This window comes from Chlorocebus sabaeus, chromosome 18 (assembly GCF_047675955.1).
Source record: "Chlorocebus sabaeus isolate Y175 chromosome 18, mChlSab1.0.hap1, whole genome shotgun sequence".
Taxonomy (NCBI): Eukaryota; Metazoa; Chordata; class Mammalia; order Primates; family Cercopithecidae; genus Chlorocebus; species Chlorocebus sabaeus.
In genome coordinates this window covers 21,670,275-21,690,283 of record NC_132921.1, presented here as the reverse complement: position 1 = coordinate 21,690,283, position 20,009 = coordinate 21,670,275, and positions in this window count along the sequence as shown.

Here is a 20,009-nt window from a genome sequence, read left to right as displayed (position 1 = left end):
TTGCTGGATGGCTTGAGCCTGGGAGTTCGAGACCAGCCTGGGCAACAAGGCAAAATCCTGTCTCTGCAAAAACTACAAAAATTAGCCAAGCACGGTGGTGCATACCTGTAGTCCTAGCTACTCAAGAGGCTAAGACGGGCGGATCAACTGAGCCCAGGAGGTGGAGGCTGCAGTGAGCTGAGATTGTGCCACTGCACTCCAGTCTGGACAACAGATCCAGACCCTGTCTCAAAAAAAAAAAAAAAAAAAAAGACATTTTCTAGGTCGAAAAAATGATCTCTAAGAAAGTGGCAATATAAGAATTACTAAAAACATCAACATATCCCTCCAGAAGACATGTATGTTCTTTTTAAGGCACTAAATGATGTTTAGAAAATATGCTAACATCTTTTTCATCAGGCATGGTCAGAAAAGTGGTCATTTTTACAATAACTGTGTTCTGCACTTGGATGCTCAAATCTTCACATACCAAGGCATTTAAATATCACTACTGGGGCCAGACGCAGTGGCTCACACCTGTAATCCCAGCACTTTGGGAGGCCAAGACGGGCTGATCACTTGAGGTCAGATGTTCGAGACCAGCCTAGCCAACATGGTGAAACCCTGTTTCTACTTTTTTTTTTTTTTTTTTTGAGATGGAGTCTCGCTCTGTCACCCAGGCTGGAGTCCAGTGGTGCAATCTCGGCTCACTGCAAGCTCCACCTCCCAGGTTCACACCATTCTCCTGCCTCAGCCTCCTGAGTAGCTGGGACTACAAGCGCCCACCACCACACCTGGCTAATTTTTTTGTATTTTTAATAGAGACGGGGTTTCACCGTGTTAGCCAAGATGGTCTCGATCTCCTGACCCCGTGATCCCCCCCGCCTCAGCCTCCCAAAGTGCTGGGACTACAGGGGTGAGCCAACACGTCCGGCCCCCTGTCTCTACTATTAAAAAAAGAAATACAAAAATTAGCCAGGTATGGTGACGCACGCCTGTAGTCCCAGCTACTCAGGAGGCTAAGGAATGAATCGCTGAGAATCGCTTGAACCTGCAAGGCAGAGGCTGCGGTGAGCTGAGATCGCCACTGCACTCCAGCCTAACAGAGCAAGACTCCATCTCTAAATAAATAAATAAATAATAGACCAGGCACGGTGTCTCACGCCTGTAATCCCAGCACTTTGGGAGGCTTAGATAGACAGATCACCTGAGGTCAGGAGTTCGAGATCAGCCTGGCCAACACGGAGAAAACCCCTCTCTACTAAAAATACAAAATTATCCAGGCATGGTGGCACATGCCTATAGTCCCAGCTACTCGGGAGGCTGAGGCAGGAGAATCGCTTGAACCTAGGAGGCGGAGGTTGCAGGGAGCAAAGATCACACCACTACACTCCAGCATGGGCAACAGAGCGAAACTCCATCTCAAAATAAATGAATAAATAAATTAAAACATCACTATTGGCAAAAGCTTTCTAACTTGCATTGCCTGTCTAGGTCGCAAAGTTTGCTAATGTCTTGTAGCCTGGATGGCTTTATTGATCCCCGACAGAACTTTTATTATCCTGAGGGAAAACAGACTGGAAAGAGGACGGGAAATTTGTTTGTTTTTGGAACAGCGGTGGGGGAGGAATAAATGGGAAGAAGGAAAGTGGGGAGGAGATGGACGCTAAGAAGGAGAGATGGGGCGAGGGAGAGGGGACCACAGCCACGCAGGATGGAAGAGCAGGGACAGCGTGAAGGCGTGAGAACCGAGGCAGGGCAGGGGACTTCAGAGGCAGAAGCCCTTCAGAAGCTCTGCAAATTGAAATGCTAAGAAGAACATGCAGTCATTTTGACAAGGGCAGAGCAGAAAATGTCACGCATGCGCACAGAGGACGGAAGGCCAGGATCCGCCGCCAAGCAGGGCTGTCGGGGACTGGTCGCCTCCTCTGGGCATCGTCAAAGGGCAAGATTGGTCTGGTCCTCTTTCTAACACCTCCCACCCGGGATGCAGCCAAGAGTGGCTGCAGCCTAATTTTCCACATGTAAACAATGACCTCAGTGATGCCCACGGGGCCCCTCTCTAGCCTTCTCCTCCTGGGAAACAACTGAGTTCTCCATGGGCGTCTCCTCCCCCTCCGGAACCAAGGGCTCTGGGATGTTTACAGCCCCCTCTGAGAAGGGCAGGCCGTGGAAAACCATCTCCTCCCTTCCTTCCCCCTCTGCCTTTCCTAGCTGGGGCCTCTGCACAATGGAGCCTGGCCAGGCCCTGTTGCTGAGGGAATCAGCAGAGGGCCCAGCCCCCTCCCCCACAGAAATAACCTCAAGAGAGGAGTGAAGGATTCACTTGCCCTCATCTCCAGGCTTTGGAAGAGGGTGGGTGCCTGGCCAGGAGAGTGGCCACTGCTCACTGGCCCAGAGGAAGCAGGGCCACCGGCCTGATCCCACCTCTCCCTTCTGCCCATCTTCACTCCCCTCTCCTCAACTACAAGCCCCCCAAAAATAGAGACCTCAGGCTTTGCTCCCCTGCTGCAGGAAGGGAGAGCCACCGCCAGACACTGCCTGGGGTCCTCCTGTTCTGATCTCACCCGGTACTTGGAGTCAAAGAGGACCTGGCTTCCCTCTCGGGATACATGATTTTCTTTGGTTGTGACTCATTGTCTGTAAATGTTGCTGCAGATGAATCAGACCCCACCTGCTACCTGCAGCTGAGACGCTGCCAACAGACACAGAAAGGTGTGTGGCAGCCACCACCTGCCTCCTCTCTCCCAGCGCGGAAGGAGCCCACAGCTCCCCTGGGGTGAGGTCTTCATTGTGGCTTTCTGGGCCTTCCTTAGGGCCTTCGGATCAGGGAAGCCTGCCCTAAACTGCACATTAGTGTCCATGACTCACCTTTGAAAAATCTCCACAACCAGGCCTCGCCCGACCCTGCAAAGACAGATGCAGTTACGCTGGGCAGGGACTCAGAGCAAGGGGTTTTTTAAGTGCCCCAGGTCCTGGGCTGAGAGCGCCTAGTGGCTGTCTCAGACGCTCTAGCTCAGCTGAGATCCAGTGTCTTGTCCAAGTTCACACTATGGGCAGGAGAGCTGGAGCAACGACACAGGATTCGTGCCTTGAGCACGGCGTTCTATCTTCTATCATAGGATTTTTCTGCTTAAAAAAGGAATTTGATAAAATTATTTTGGAAATGTATACAATATAGAAAGATAAAAAGAAGTCAATTAGATCACCCCTAAACCTTAACGCCCAGAGGTATGCACTGTTAACATTGTGGGTTATGTTTTCATTTATTTTCAAATATTTAATGTGTAAAATAGGTCATACACAACACGCAGCTGTGCGTCCTGCCCATGCCCAGCCAACCATGTTGCTAAAAACAGCTGACCATGTTTTTAGCAGGCTGTTGGCAAAGAGTGTCAAGAATATTTTAGAGCTGGGCATGGTGACACGTACCTATAATCCCAGCTATTCAGATGGCCAAGGAGGGAGGATAGCCTGGGCTCAGGAGGTCAAGGCTGCAGTGAGCTATGATTGCATCACTGCACTCCAGCCTGGGCAACAGAGCGAGACCCTGTCTCTAAAATAGATACATACGTATTTTTTAATTGACATTTTTCAGCCCACTAATTCCATTGCTAAGAATCTATTCTGGCTGGGCGCAGTGGCTCACGCTTGTAATCCCAGCACTTTGGGAGGCCGAGGCGGGTGGGTCACCTGAGGTCAGGAGTTCGAGACTAGCTGGCCAACATGGTGAAACCCCATCTCTACTAAAAATACAAAACAATTCGCTGGGCATGGTGCCGGGAGCCTATAATCCCAGCTACTCAGGAAGCTGAGGCAGGAGAATAGCTTGAACCCGGGAGGCAGGGGTTGCAGTGAGCGAAGATCACGCCATTGCACGCCAGCCTGGGCAAAAAGAGCAAAACTCTGTCTCAAAAAATGAAGAATCTATCTTCCAAGAATGGTCAGATGCATGCAAAAAATTATTTACAGAGACTTTATTTCTTTGTATTTATTTTCTGAGACAGGGTCTTGCTTTGTCACCGAAGCTTGCATGCAGTGGTGCTAACATAGCTCACTGGAACCTCGACTTCTTGGACTCAAGTCATCTTCCCCATTCCTCCCAAAGCACTGGATTACAGGTGTGAGCCACTATACCCAGCCAGCTTTCATTTGAATGTTATTTATAATAGTCAAAATTGTCAACCTCATAAATGTAAAAAGGTAGAGGAATCGTTTAATAAATTGTAGTTTTGCATGGCATCCTTTGAGGTCATTAAAATCACATTTTAAAAAAATGTGTGATGCCTATGATAATTGTCCCCTCCCACTGTCCCTCCCTCCGTGTTTGTCTTGATGCTCAATGCCTGTATCCATATCTTCCAGGAATGTCCCTCCTCTGATCCTACTGTAACCCCTTTGAATGGTACGAGGCCAATTGATCTTTCTCTTCCAGATCACTCGTAGCATGTATTGTCAGTACCAAGTGTTTTGGCAGTTTTTTCATTTTACTATTATTTGTTATATACTACTTCTATTTGCTTCTCTGGCATGTAGGTAAGAATGTGTGTGTGAGGCTGGGCGCAGTGGCTCACGCCTGTAATCTCAGCACTTTGGGAGGCCAAGGCGGGCAGATCATCTGAGGTCAAGAGTTCAAGACTTGACCAACCAACAGCCTGGCCAACATGGTGAAACCCCATCTCTACTAAAAATACAAAAATTAGCTGGGTGTGGTGGCGGGCGCCTGTAGTCCTAGCTACTCAGGAGGCTGAGGCAGGAGAATCGGGTGAATTAGGGAGGCAGAGGTTGCAGTGAGCGAGATCATGCCACTGCACTCCAGCCTGGGCGACAGAGCAAGATTCCGTCTCAATAAATAAATAAATAAACAAATAAATAAATAAATATGTGTGTGAGTGCATTTGTGTCTGTGTGTGATTGTGTATGTATTTGTACGAGAGAAAGAGAACTCAGAATTACCAACGGCTCAAGGGCTGGAACTGTGACTTACAAATCTTCATTCTTTGCCAGCTCTTCAGTTTCAGCATAGCTAACTAAATTCATCTCCCTGGAATCTGTGCCGATGCCACAAAAACCTTTCATTCCGTGCGCAAGACTTTCTAAACTGGCTCTTCCTCTTGCATTGCCAGTTTATTTGGTGATATCACCCCTTCTCCTTTGGGCCACCCAGAGTTAAATTTTTTGGAATCCCTGACATAGAATCCTACATTGCGTTTTTAAAAGTCTTGTCACGTGTCTTTTTCTGTTCCATTGCCACCATCGCAGGCAGCAGTTTTCCATCACTTCAACTCTGTCTCCACTGAGCCATCTGCTGGCAGCCTCTTGGCCCTTCAAACTATCTCGTGTTCAACCACTTGTTTCAGGTACCCCATCACTTCTCTGGCTAAAAAGCCATCAATGGCCACTTATAAACTGTCGTTATTAAATGAAGTGCTAACTTCTTATGCTGGCACATGGGTCCTCCTTAATTTGATCCCAACCCATCCATCTTCCTGGTTTTATTTATTTATTTACAGATGGGGTCTCGCCATGTTGCCCAGGCTGGTCTCAAACTCCTGGGCTCAAGCGATCCTCCTGCCTCAGCCTCCCAAAGTGCTGGGATTACAGGCGTGGGCTACCACACCTGGCCCATCTTCCTGTTTTATATCACACAACTTCCTGACTAATAATATCCCAAGCTCCTGCTAAGCTTTGTATGCAACAACCCAGAACACACCCTGTGTCCTCAGGCCTCCTCCACTTACTACTATGAGATTTGGATAATTTGCTTAACCACTTCCACCTTAACCCTCATCTATAAAATGGGGATAATGCTAATGATACCTTCTTGAACTCCTGGCCTCAAGCAATCCTACCATCTCGGCTTCCCAATGTACTGGGATTACTGGCATGAGCCACCACACCTGGAAACACCTTCTTTACAAGGACTGTGGTGAAAGCAAAGCAGATGCAGGAATGCAACAACTATCATTTATTTGCTCACAGTTTTGCAACTGGGATTGAGCAGGCAGGGACTGCTTGGCAGCTGAGGTGGATCAACAGGGTGGAGGACCTACCGCCACGTGGATCACTCAGAGTTGGTGACTTGGTACTATTGGCTGGGAGTTCAGCTGGCACCATGGTCCAGGAGCCTCAGTTGTCCTCTACTTGGACTTTCCAGGCAGCTTAGGGACTTCCTATAGTATGTCAGCTGGGTTCTTTCTAATAGAGGGGAAGCAGAAATTGCCAGGCTTCTTAAGGGCTAGGCCTAGACCTAACTGGCAGAGCATAACTTCCATCACATCCTATTTGTCAAAGCGGTCATAGGCCAGCCCAGATCCCAGGGGGTGGAGAGGTAGGTTCCACCTCTCCAAAAGGAAGTGGTAGGTGCACCGGAGGAAGGAAAGAATAATAACAGCCATCTTTGAGACGGCTTGCCACCTTAGGGTTTCTGCAGTCTTGTCTAGTAGAAGAGATGCTCAAGAGTATGCATTTACTGAACTCTTAAAGCGTGTCACTTTTTTTTCTTCTTCTTTTTTTTGAGACGGAGTCTTGCTCAGTCGCCCAGGCTGGAGTGCAGCGGCACGATCTCGGCTCACTGCAAGCTCCGCCTCCCGGGTTCACGCCATTCTCCTGCCTCAGCCTCCCAAGTAGCTGGGACTAGGTGCCCGCCACCACGCCCGGCTATTTTTTTTGTATTTTTAGTAGAGACGGGGTTTCACCGTGTTAGCCAGGATGGTCTCGATCTCCTGACCTCGTGATCCGCCCATCTCGGCCTCCCAAAGTGCTGGGATTACAGGCGTGAGCCACCGCACCCAGCCAAGCGTGTCACTTCTGTCCCAAGATTGCTTGGATTGCTGCCATAAATCATGATTTGACTTTCCTCTTGCTGTGATTAGTCATGATATTCCAAGTAAATATTAAGCTCTTTGGGGGCAAGACCCTTATCTACAGTAAACAATTTTTGTTCCCCCCACAGAGATGCACACATTGTTAACTATCTGTGAATATGCAGCGTTTGACTTATTTTCGGCCCTAGCACTTGATTTATTGACAGTCGTGGTACACGGAAGGGAACATAAGAGTTGCTTTTATTGAATTTTTGTTGGGTCAGGAGGCTTTCTGGGCTCTGGGGAAGACTCAGAGAAACGGCTCCTTTGTTCTCCAGCCCTGCCCAGCCCAGAGCCTTCCAGAAGGGAAAGCTCAGTGAGGAGGCTGCAGACTGCCGAGGGCGTGTTGAGGAAATTCCATTCAAGACCCTCATTTCCGAAAGTGCTCTGTGATTAGCCCGGCTTTGTGCCAGCCCCAGTCCAGAGGCAGAGAGGCCAGCCCTTAGGTCACCAAAAGCACCAGGAAAATACAAATGGGGCCCCTTTACAGCCCTGCACAGGAGGTTAAAGGATTTGCTTTGTAGTTTGTTTATCTCACAGACTGAAGCCAATTATCCCAATTACTAAAACAAAAATAAAGTTGACTACAGATTGTATTTTTAAGTTCATTTCATCTCCAAAACAGGCTGCTACATACCGTTTTTCTTTGGTTCCAACAACTCAGGCCCAGTCTCTGTGGCAGGGAGGGTAGCCCCTGAGGGTCACATGTCCGAGGGCCAACGGAGGTCAGAGGTCACTTAATGGTTCCCAAATGCGCTAGCAAGTAGCCATAGATTTGAACTTTGCATTGTTGCTGCGGACCTAGGGCCTTCTTGGGAGGGGAGAGCTGGGGGAGCTACCTCTGCAGTTCAAAGGCGGCCGCTGTGGTTTCACTTGGCTTAAGGTTTCAGTCCTTGAATCCTAAACACAATCCCGGCTGGCCTCCTGTGCATGGGAAGTGGGGGGTTGGGAATTGGGATGGACATTCTGTGTAACCCAAAACCGCAAGCTCTGCAGCTTCACGTTGGCCTCGGAGCTGGGAGACCCTCAGGATCAGCATCAGAGGCTGAAAATACCTGTGACTATTTTCAGAAGCCCATGAGTGTTGATGCAGAAGGCCCAGACCAGCCAAGAGCTCCTCACCTCCAAGCCCAGTCAGGACACTGGGATTCAGAAATGCACCCTAAGTTCTAGCCTTAACCACCAGCAGAGTGGGTGTTTGCTAGACAGCGTGAGTTGAAAAGGAAGTCAAAAGTCCTAGATGATATGGTCCCCTCAAATAAGCATCTCCCCATATATCTGAAAATCTACCATAAGTATGATGTATATTTATATCTATTGACATGGAAAGATGTATTAAGATACAGAAAGTGCAAAATGCAAGCCACAGAACACAGTTGGTTAGGCTGGGTATAGTGGCTCATGCCTGTAATCCCGTGCTTCAGAAGGCCAAGGCAGGAGCATCACTTGAGACCAGGAGTTCAAGACCAGCCTGGCCAACATGGCGAAACCCCATCTCTACTAAAAATACAGAAGTTAACTGGGCGTGGTGGTGCACACCTGTAGTCCCAGCTATCGGGAGGCTGAGGTTCAGGAGAATCTCTTGAACCTGGGAGGCGGAGGTTGCAGTGAGTTGAGATTGCGCCACTGCACTTGCACTCCACCCTGGGTGACAGAGGGAGACCTCATCTCAAAAAAAAAAAAGAAAAAAAAGAAAAGAAAAAGGAAAAAAAGTTAGGCTCAGACTTTCAACTGCACAGGGGGTTCAGTGCAGTTGAACAACCTCCAAGTTTTTCAAGGGTCAATTGTATTATATAGAATACGGTCCCGACTGTACACAGGATGCACACACACCCCTGCACATGGGGAAAATGTGGAAGAATATACATAAAAATGTTACTAACGGTATCCTAAACAAGTAGGATTTCAAGTAATTTTTTTTTTTTTTTTTTTGCATTTTGGAATTTACTTACACTACATATATATTATGTAATTTCTTCAAAGAAAATATCTCTAACATTCATACATAATTTCTTTAGTACAATGTTTTTCAAACTGATTTAGAAAACACCAGCATCATTAGCCTGGGCAACATGGCAAGAACTCGTCTTCATAAAAAATAGAAAAATTAGCTGGGCAAGATAGCACACACCTGTAGTCCCAGCTACTCAGGAGGCTGAGGTGGGAGGATCACTTGAGCCTGGGAGGCAGAGGCTGCAGTGAGTGGAGATGGCGCCACAGCACTCCAGCCTGGGTAACAAAGTGAGTACCTAACTCAAAAAAAAAAAAAAAAGCAAAAAAACAAAACAGAAGGCCGGGCACGGTGGCTTACGCCTGTAATCCCAGCACTTTGGGAGGCCAAGGTGGGCAGATCACCTGAGGTCGGGAGTTCGAGACCAGCCTTGAGCAACATGGTAAAACCCCATCTCTACTAAAAATACAAAAATTAGCTGGGCATCATGCATCCACCTGTAATCCCAGCTACTAGAGAGACTGAAGCAGGAGAATTGCTTGAACCCAGGAGGCAGAGGTTGCAGTGAGCCAAGATTTCACCATTGCACTCCAGCCTGGGCAACAAGAAGGAAACTCCGTCTCAAAAAAAAAGAAAAGAAAAGAAAAGAAAACACTAGCATCAGGCTTAGAAAGTTTGCTGAGCTGGGCGCGGTGGCTCACGCCTGTAATCCCAGCACTTTGGGAGGCCGAGGCCGGTGGATCACGAGGTCAGGAGATCGAGACCATCCTGGCTAACACGGTGAAACCCCGTCTCTACTAAAAATACAAAAAACTAGCCGGGTGAGGTGGCGGCACCTGTGGTCCCAGCTACTCCGGAGGCTGAGGCAGGAGAACGGCGTCAACCGGGAGGCAGAGCTTGCAGTGAGCCGAGATCGCGCCACTACACTCCAGCCCGGGGGACAGAGCGAGACTCCGTCTCAAAAAAAAAAAAGAAAAAAAAAGAAAGTTTGCTGAAAATGAAGAATGAAGATTTTCTGGGCACTACTCAGACCTGTTAAATGAGAATCTTGGGGGCTTCAGGAGAGCTGAGGAAGGGTGTATATTTTTGTTTTTGTTTTTGTTTCCTTAATTGAGACTGAATCTGGCTGTGACTCCCAGGCTGGAGTGCAATGGTACAATCTCAGCTCACTACAACCTCTGCTTCCCAGATTCAAGCGATTCTCCTGCCTCAGCCTCCCAAGTAGCTGGGACTACAAGCACATGCCACTACGCCCGGCTAATTTTTCTATTCTTAGTAGAGACGGGGTTTCACCATGTTGGCCAGGCTGGTCTTGAACTCCTGACCTCAAATGATCCGCCTGCCTGGGCCGCCCAAAGTGCTGAGAGTACAGGCATGAGCCACCACACCTGACTGAAGGAAGGTATTTTCAACACCCTCTTCAGGCAGTTCTAATGTAATGCGATCCACCTGTTAGGGACTAACTGTTTGTGTCCCTCCCTCACAAATTCATAGGTTGAAATCCCTACCCCTAAGGTAGTGGTATTAGAAGGTAGAGCCTTTGGGAAGTGATTACATCATGAGTGGAGCTTTGGGAATGGGATTCGTTCACTTATAAAAGGAAGACCCCAGTGAAGTCAGCATCTGCAACCTGGAAGAGAGACCTCACCAGAACCTGACCACACTGGTACCCTAATCTCAGACTTCCAGCCTCCAGAGCTGTGAGAAACAAAGTTCTGTTGTTTTATAAGCCATGCCATCTATAGTACTTGGTTATAGCCGTCTGCACCATCTGAGTGGATGTTTGCTTTCTTTAAAAGTTCTTTGGCCAGGCGCGATGGCTCACGCCTGTAATCTCAGCACTTTGGGAGGCCAAGTTGGGTGGATCACTTGAGGTCACCAGTTCAAGACCAGGCTGGGCAACATGGTGAAACCCTATCTCTACTAAAAATACAAAAATTAGGCGGGCATGGTGGTGCACACTTGTAATCCCAGCTACTTGGGAGGCTGAGGCAGAAGAATCACTTGACCCAGGAGACAGAAGTTGCAATGAGCCAAGATTGTGCTGCCACACTCCAGCCTAGGTGACAGAGTGAAACTCCATCTCAAAAAAAAAAAAAAAAGTGAGACATTCCAGTTGTGACCACTGAACCCCTCTGTCCCGGCCTTGCTGTCCCTGCTGGTCCTTCCCCCCTCCCTCCTTCCTATATGTGCCCAGGAACCAGAAATAGCCTATCCACCCTGAAGGAGTCGAACAGCCCTTACCCCTTACCACTAGTCCCCAGCAGAGCTTCCTGGAATCATTTTCCTCTCCCTTCCCCTTGCTCTGTTTTCTCTTTCACTTCCCTAGGCTCTTTGGCTAGGACTGGCTGCAGAAGTTGATTTGCACAATTATTTAACCTTGCTAGGAATGAAAGCTGTAAACCAAATTAGGTATGCCAGCAGGTAGCAGGGATAGGAGAAGAATCACGGCATACATCTGACCCTCGTCCTTGCTTCTCGTGATCCTAGGTAGGTTATTTAACCTCTCTAAGCCTCTGTGTCCTCAGCTGTGAAATGGGAATAGTCACACCTGTTCACGGAGTTGCTAAGAAGTTTAAAAATAAAATCAGCTTTGGGAGGCCGAGGCGGGCAGATCACGAGGTCAGGGGTTCAAGACCAGCCTGGCCAACATGGTGAAACCCCATCTCTACTAAAAATACAAAATTAGCCGGGCCTGGTGGTGGGCGCCTGTAATGCCAGCTACTTGGGAGGCTGAGGCAGGAGAATTGCTTGAACCCAGGAGGTGGAGGTTGCAGTGAGTGGGATCACATCATTGCACTCCAGCCTGGGCGACAGAGCAAGACTCCATCTCAAATAAATAAATGCTTGCTTCTGCAAACCAGGATCCAGCACACTGTTTTGCAGCCTGTTTCTGGCCTGCAGCCTGTTTTTGTACTATCCACAAGTTAGGAATGGCTTTTCCATTTTTTACGGCTTGTAAAGAAAAACAAAATGAACACATGCAACAGAGACTATATGTGGCCCACAAAGCCTAAAAAATTTACTTCCTGGCACTTAAAGGAAAACGTTTCTTGATCTCTGCTATTTGCCACCAAAAAGTCAAGGGTTTTATCTGTCCTTTGCCTTCCTGTACAAATAGAGTTGTGTGGTTTCATATTTTTGTTTGTTTTTAAGTTAAAGGGGATTTAAAGATGTTTCTAAGCATGGAACAGAAGCCTAAGGCGATAAAGGACAGGAGCAGTTGGAGAAACAGAAGAGAGGGATGTTAATTAAAGGAGAATGGTCTTGAAGTAGAGAGGTTTGCAGAAGCAAGTGGAGGGGAGGAAAGATGTATTTTCCTCTACCATCTTACATTCATGGCAGCAGCCCCTGTAACAAAAGAGAAAAGCATACAAATGTATTTAATGTAAATTTACCACGGCATGAAGCCTTCAAAAGGAAATGAAAACCCAGGCCGGGCGTGGTGGCTCATGCCTGTAATCCCAACACTTAGGGAGGCCAAGGCGGGCAGATCACGAGGTCAAGAGATCGAGACCATCCTGGCCAACATGGTGAAACCCCATCTCTACTAAAAATACAAAAATTAGCCGGGTGTGGTGGCGGGAGCCTGTAGTCCCAACTACTCAGGAGGCTGAGGCAGGAGAATCTCTTGAACCCAAGAGGCGGAGGTTGCAGTGAGCTGAGATCGTGCCACTGCACTCCAGCCTGGCGACAGAGCAAGACTCCGTCTCAAAAAAAAAAGGAAAAAAGAAAATGAAAACCCAATGAAACAGTGAAACCTGAGTATTTTAATGCTAGATTTGATGAACGGTACAGTCACGGAGAAATATGAGGTAGCAAAAAAGTATGATCTAACAGCAATAAATGGGGAGGCTAGGCAAGCTTGTTTGTTCAGATTCTCTCCCTCCCTGGGTCTTCAGAGATGAAGATGCTGTCGTTCTCCGGGTAGAAGGAGGGTACCTGTTACATTAGGATTTCATGACCTGCTTCAGGGAAAGGTCAGAAAATCCTTCCTACGTGTTATAACCTGCTTCAAGGAAAAAGAGCAGAGAAAGTCAGATCTTCCTGCATAAACTCTTTTTTTAAATTAACTTTTTTTTTAGAGATAAGGTCTTACTCTATCTATTGCCCAGGCTGGAGTGCAGTGGTACCATCATGACTCACTGCAGTCTCGAGCTCCTGGGCTCAACCCATCCTCCCACCACAGCTTCCTGGGCAGCTGGGACTAGAGACGCATCACTGTGCCCAGCTAATTTTTAAAATTTTTGTAAATACGGGCATCTCACTATGTTGCCCAGGCCAGTCTTAAACTCCTAGCCTCAAGCAATTCGCCCACCTTGGCCTCCCAAAGCACAGGGATTACAGGCACACACCACGGCACCTAGCCCACACATTATTTCAGCTTAAAATATTTGAGGGTAGCATGTCCTGAATCCCATCAATGAGACACCTTTTTCTCTAAGGCTGGTGGTAATGGCTTAGGATCTCGTCCAATGGAGAAGACGATGGGATGGGAGGAGTGGGAAAAAGGTTCCATGAGCCTGTCAAAAAGAAAAGGAAGTCTGGGCGCGGTGGCTCACGCCTGTAATCCCAGCACTTAGGGAGGCCGAGGCTGGTGGATCACCTGAGGTCAGGAGTTTGAGACCAGCCTGGCCAACATGGTGAAACCCCATCTCTAGTAAAAATACAAAATTAGACCAGCCTGCCCAACATCGCGAAACCCTGTCTCTACTAAAAGTATAAAAAATTAGCCGGGCGTGATGGTGGGTGCCTGTAATCCCAGCTGCTTGGGAGGCTGAGGCAGGAGAATCGCTTGAACCTGGGAGGCGGAGGTTGCAGTGAGCCGAGATGGCGCCATTGCACTCCAGCCTGGGCAACAAGAGCGAAACTCTGTCTAAAAACAAACAAACAAACAAACAAAAATACAAAATTAGTGGCTGGGCGCGGTGGCTCAAGCCTGTAATCCCAGCACTTTGGGAGGCCGAGACGGGTGGATCACGAGGTCAGGAGATCGAGACCATCCTGGCTAACACGGTGAAACCCCGTCTCTACTAAAAAATACAAAAAACTAGCCTGGTGAGGTGGTGGGCGCCTGTAGTCCCAGCTACTTGGGAGGCTGAGGCAGGAGAATGGCGTAAACCCGGGAGGCGGAGCTTGCAGTGAGCTGAGATCCGGCCACTGCACTCCAGTCTGGGCGACAGAGGGAGACTCCGTCTCAAAAAAAAACAAAATACAAAATTAGCTGGGCGTAGTGGCTACTTGGAAGGCTGAGGCAGGAGAGTTGCTTGAACCCAGGAGGCAGAGGTTGCAATGAGCCGGCATCACGTCATTCTACTCCAGCCTGGGCGGGAAGAGCAAAACTGTCTCAAGAAAGAAGAAAAGGAGAGGAAGCCAACAAAGGCAGGCAAAGACAGGATTGTCCATGGGGGAGTGCTGCCCACCTACTGGGGGTCAGGAAAACCTCCCAAAGACTTGGAAATGGGCAAGAGAATCCTGGTGTCCTTGTAGTAGAGTGCTGGGTGTTTCTAGAGGCCCTTCCAGGAATCATCTGACTCCAGAGGCCGGTGTCTTGGGTTGTTTGTGATTGGCTAAGCTATTTAACAATTCTGTAGGGATAAAGTTGTAGAAAACTGACAACATAAATTTTCCTTGTCCATCAGAATGCACAGATTCCTGTTCATAGCAATGCAAAGGAATCATGTCTTTACAGAATAAAAATCTCTGTAGATTAAATTCTCATTTGAACAAATTTTAGCAGCTTACTGGTTTCCACATTCACGAATGAATTAAAATCTTTGATACATGTTCATTTTATATTTGCATGAGTCAGGATTTTACTTTTCTGAAAACTAGAATTTAGCATAGGTCTCTCAAAAACAACAATAGGCCAGGTACAGTGATTCACACCTGTAATCCCAGCACTTTGGGAGGCCGAGGCAGGTGGATCACTTGAGGTCACCAGTTTGAGACCAGCCTGGCCAACATGGTGAAACCCCATCTCTACCAAAAATACAAAAATTAGCTAGGTGTGGTGGTGCATTCCTGTAATCCCAGCTACTTGGGAGGCTAAGGTAGGAGAACTGCTTGAACCTGGGAGGCCAAGGTTGCAGCGAGCTGAGATCACACCACTGCACTCCAGCATGGGCAGCAGAGCGAGACTCCATTTCAACATAAAAAATAAATAAAAAATAAAGAGAAAACAGAAAAAAAAAAAAAAAAAGACAATAAAGAGTCTTGGAGATTAAAAACAAAACACAAAAGATAAGATGGGGCTAGGTGTGATAGCTCATGCCTGTAATCCCAACACATTGGGAGGCTGAGGCAGGAAGATCACTTGAGCCCAGGAGTTCAAGAGCAGCCTGAGCAGCATAGTGAGAACCCATCTCAGCTAAAAATTTAAAAATTAGCCAGGTGTGGTGGCACGTGCCTGTTGTACCAACTACTTAGGAGGCCGAGGCAAGAGGATTGCTTGAGCACAGGAGGTCGACGCTGTAGTGAGCCCTGACAGTGCCACTGCACTCCAGCCTGGGTAACAGAGTGAGACCCTGTCTCAAAAACAAAAAGGCGATTTTTAAAGTTTAATAGGCCGGGCAGCCTTCTTCCACAAGCACTGTGTGTACCACACATTGCCTAGGAATTAAGAAAACTACAATTTGCACATTGCTTTCTCAGCTGTAGGAGCTGGTTTTCAACCCTATGAGTTTAGAAAACTGATATCAATGACTCCTGCATAGACATGCAAATGAATTTTGTCCAGTTGAAGTGCAATTGATCCCAATCTGCTACCACCAGCACCTATGAAGCCAGTTTTGCCTCTATTAATAAAGGCACTCAGCATTCCTAATTGACTACATATTTATGTATCTGCTATTTGGCATCTCCTTCCAATTGGTTTTTAAAGCTTTACTGGATCCCTCATTAATGAGTTAAATAAAATCTTTGACACATATCTATTTTATAGCTGTATGAAACTCATTTCTTTTTTTTTTTTGAGACAGAATCTCGCTCTGTCTCACAGGCTGGAGTGCAGTGGCGCAATCTCGGCTCACTGCAAGCTCTGCCTCCAAGGTTCACGCCATACTCCTGCTTTAGCCTCCTGAGTAGCTGGCACTACTGGCGCCTGCCACCACACCCAGCTAATTTTTTCTGTTTTTCAGTAGAGACGGGGTTTCACCGTGTTAGCCAGGATGGTTTCAATCTCCTGACCTCGTGATCCGCCCACCTCGGCCTCCCAAAGTGTTGGGATTACAGGCGTGAGGCACCACGCCGGGCCCTCATTTCATTTTTTAAAATGATGTTACAATGTTTTTAAACAAAGAATCTGCCGGGAGTCTCTCTGAAGCTATTCTGGTTCAGGAGGCTGCCTGATTCGCAAATTTTTTTAAAAAAATTGTCGGCCGGCTCCGGACGCAGTGGCTCATGCCTGTAATCCCAGCACTTTGGGAGGCTGAGGCTGGAGGATCATGAGGTCAGGAGTTCGAGACCAGCCTGGCCAACACGGTGAAACCCCGTCTCTACTAAAAATACAAAAATTAGCTGGGCGCGGTAGCGGGCACCTGTAGTCCCAGCTACTTGGGAGGCTGAGGCAGGAGAATTGCTTGAACCCGGGAGGCAGAGGTTGCAGTGAGCTGAGGTCGTACCATTACACTCCAGCCTGGGTGACAGAGCGAGACCCTGTCTCAAAAAAAAAAAAAAAAAAAAAAAAATCTGTCAACTACATCTAAGGCATCTCATTAAGGAGTCACTACAGCCTTGTGAGATCTCAACTGCCATTGTTATACCCCCATTTTGAGGATGACATAATTGAGGCACCGAGAGCTTAAGGTCACATTAGCAGAGAGTGGCAGAGTCAAGGCTGGGACTTGGGAGTTTTTGACTCCAAGTCTCCTGTCCTTTCCACTGTTAAGTTAAAAAAAGCAAAAACCAAAAAACCACCCCAGGGATGTAACTCCTTGGCCTGCCAAAAGTAGACAGCATTGGAAGTTAATGAGACTGCAGATGAGGACCAGTGCCAACAAGAAACTGGTATCTACTTATTTTTTTCTTCTCTAATAAGTTCACCAAACCCAAATTCTCAAAACCTGAATGTCTCACAAGTACTTTCCAAAGTCTTTTTTTGGTTTTTTGTTTTGTTTTTTTTGAGACAGGGTCTCGCTCTGTCATCCAGCCTGGAGTGCAGTGGCACATCATAGCTCACTGCAGCCTCAACCTCTCAGGCTCAAGCGATCCTCCCACCTCAGCCTCTCTAGTAGCAGGGACTATAGGAGGATGCCACCACTGCCAGCTATTTTTTTTTTTTTTGTAGAGACAAGGCTATGCCATGTTGCCCAGGCTGGTCTCAAACTCCTGGACTCAAGTGATCCCCTGCCTCAGCTTCCTAAAGTGCTGGAATTACGGGTGGGAGCCACTGCACCTGGCCTTCAAAGTCTTACTGTTTTGTTTCCACTATAAATAAACCCTCCTCCCACGCATGTTAGCATTTTGGGTGGCTTCACTCAGAAGGGCTCTGCATTTTTCTCAATGTGTTCACTCCTTTTCCATGAGAAGCCCAAGATTTAACGAGCACCTTTGGAGGATGAGCCAGACATTGTGCAGGACAAACATTTCACACATCCCATCTACAGGACAGCCCGTAATCTCTACAGCCCTTCAGTCAGCAAATATTAATTACAGAAGAGTAATAAGGTTAGCAACACAAATATGAAAACGGGCTGGGTGCAGTGGCTCACATCTGTAATCCCAGCACTTTGGGAGGGCGAGGCGGGTGGATCACTAGAGGTCAGGAGCTCGAGACCAGCCTGGCCAACATGGTGAAATACTGTCTCTACTAAAAATAAAAACATTAGCCAGGCGTGGTGGCAGGTGCCCGTAGTCCCAGCTACTCAGGAGACTGAGGCAGGAGGATCGCTTGAGCCTGGGAGGTGGAAGTTGCAGTAAGCCAAGATCGCACCACTGCTCTCCAGCCTGGGGGACAAAGCAAGACTCCATCTCCAAAAAACAAATGTGAAAATGAACAAAATAACAGAGGAGCTCTCCCTCAACTCGCGGGGTTTAAAGAGAGCCTCACAGACAGACGATCGCAGTCCACTAAGCCAACCAAGGGTTGGTGGGAGCATGAGGGATCTTGTCATTGAAAGCTTAATAGAGCTAGAGTTTATGTTGAGACTTGAAGAATAGGTAGAAATTTGCTTAGTAAATAAGGAGATGTCAGGCTGGCTGGGTGTAGTGGCTCATGCCTGTAATCCCAGGACTTTGGGAGGCCGAGGCGGGCAGATCACAAGGTCAGAAGTTCAAGACCAGCCTGACCAACATGGTGAAACCCTGTCTCTACTAAAAATACAAAAATTAGCTAGGTATGGTGGCGCACACCTGTAATCCCAGCTACTGGGGAGGCTGAGGCAGGAGAATTGCTTGAACCGGGACCCGGGAGGTGGAGGTGGCAGTGAGCCAAGATTGCGCCACTGTACTCCAGCCTGGGAGACAGAGCGAGACTCCATCTCAAAAACAAACAAAAAAAATCAGCCACTCGGGAGGCTGATGCAGAAGAATCATTTGAACCTGGGAGAGAGAGGTTGCAATGAGCTGAGATCACACCATTGCACTCCAGGCTGGGCGACAAGAGCAAAACTCAGTCTCAAAAAAATAAAAAAGAAAGAGGAAGAGAGAGCACAAGGTATTTAGGTGGCAGCAACAGCACAGAGTGGCTGCAACAAGACAGATGCTCAGGAACAGGTCATGGCAGGCCGAGAGGAGGAAGCATCTCTGCACAGAGAGGCTGAAGCAAGGGCTGAGCATACGTCCTGCACAAAAGTACACACAGTATACCTGCCGAGGAGGGAAAGGCGCCTTCAAGAACACAGTCATACCCTGTAATTGAATCATCACCAGGCCCATCTCAACTTCCCACCCACACCCAAACTCAAGATAGGTTCCGTGGTACTCAGGGTAGATATGCAGGTGAATGGAAGCTAAGAAATTGATTTGTACAGTTGTAAATATTTTCTTTGTAATCTGAGGTCTCCAATCTTTTGCTATGATATTTTAGGTCGGGAAAGAAGAGGGGACTTGTTCTGTGAACCTGAAGGAGAGACATTGTCCTAACAAAGCAAACTGGTAAATATAGCAACATGAGGCTGGGCAAAGTGGCTCACACCTGTAATCCTAACACTTTAGGACGTCAAGGCAGGAAGATCGCTTAATACCAGGAGTTCAAGACCAGCCTGGTCAGTGTAGCGTGACCCTGTCTCTATAATTTCTCTTTCTTTTTTTTTTTTTTTAATTAGCTGGGTGTGGTGGTGCATGCCTGTAGTCCCAGCTACTTGGGAGACTGAGGTAGGATTGTTGCTTGAGCCCAGGAGGGCAAGGTTGCAGTGAGCTGTGATCATGCCACTGCACTCCAGCCTGGGTGACAGAAAAAAGAAAAAAGAAAACATTAAGGGGAATGGATGTTTTTGCCATCCATTTATCAAGGTCTTTGGGATGCTAATTGGCAGGATGCAGATGGCCCCCTTCTGGGCAGTGTTTCTGGGGACCTCTCAGGCCATAGTTCAGTGAGCAGTGCTTCTTTGCTTCTTTTCCCTCTGTCCATCTGCCGTTGCCCAACCTCACTGCCACCCCTCCCCACCTCTCACCCTTCAGAGAGCAGAGAAGTTGGTAGTCAGAATATTTTCTTCACTTACATCCTCATCTTTCAGGGGTCCTGGGGAAGGATGTGCAGAGATAAAAAGAATAAATTAATCTGTTCTCAAGAGAAGATCTGCCTCAGCTGTCTGACAGCTTAATCTCCCCAGGGTTCTGAAACATTCCTTTTATTTTAATGTGCTGGCTTTTTGTAAAATACTGTTGAAAAGAAACAGAATTTTGGATAATTGGGCAGTAGCAACATCTTTTAAAGGAAAACGGATATCGTCTATTAATGGTATCTGTAATAAACACCTTAGGGGAGAGCTCATTAATTTTTAGCCAAAAGAGCCATTTACCCTATATCCTCTCCTTAACCAAATTCTCACTTCTTGATTTTTTTTTTTTTCTCCCATTGATTTTGATGTAAAAAGGAAAGGGAGGACTCACTCCTCTATGCATGCCCATCTCTCTATAGAGCATCTTTGGGGCCCCAGAACCACCTAAATGTTGGGAGTTATGTTATCATTGGACCATGAAGCTCATCCCTGATGCCATCTTTATCAGCACATCCCATTGCCCTCTGTCTCTCTCTCTTTTTTTTTTTTTTA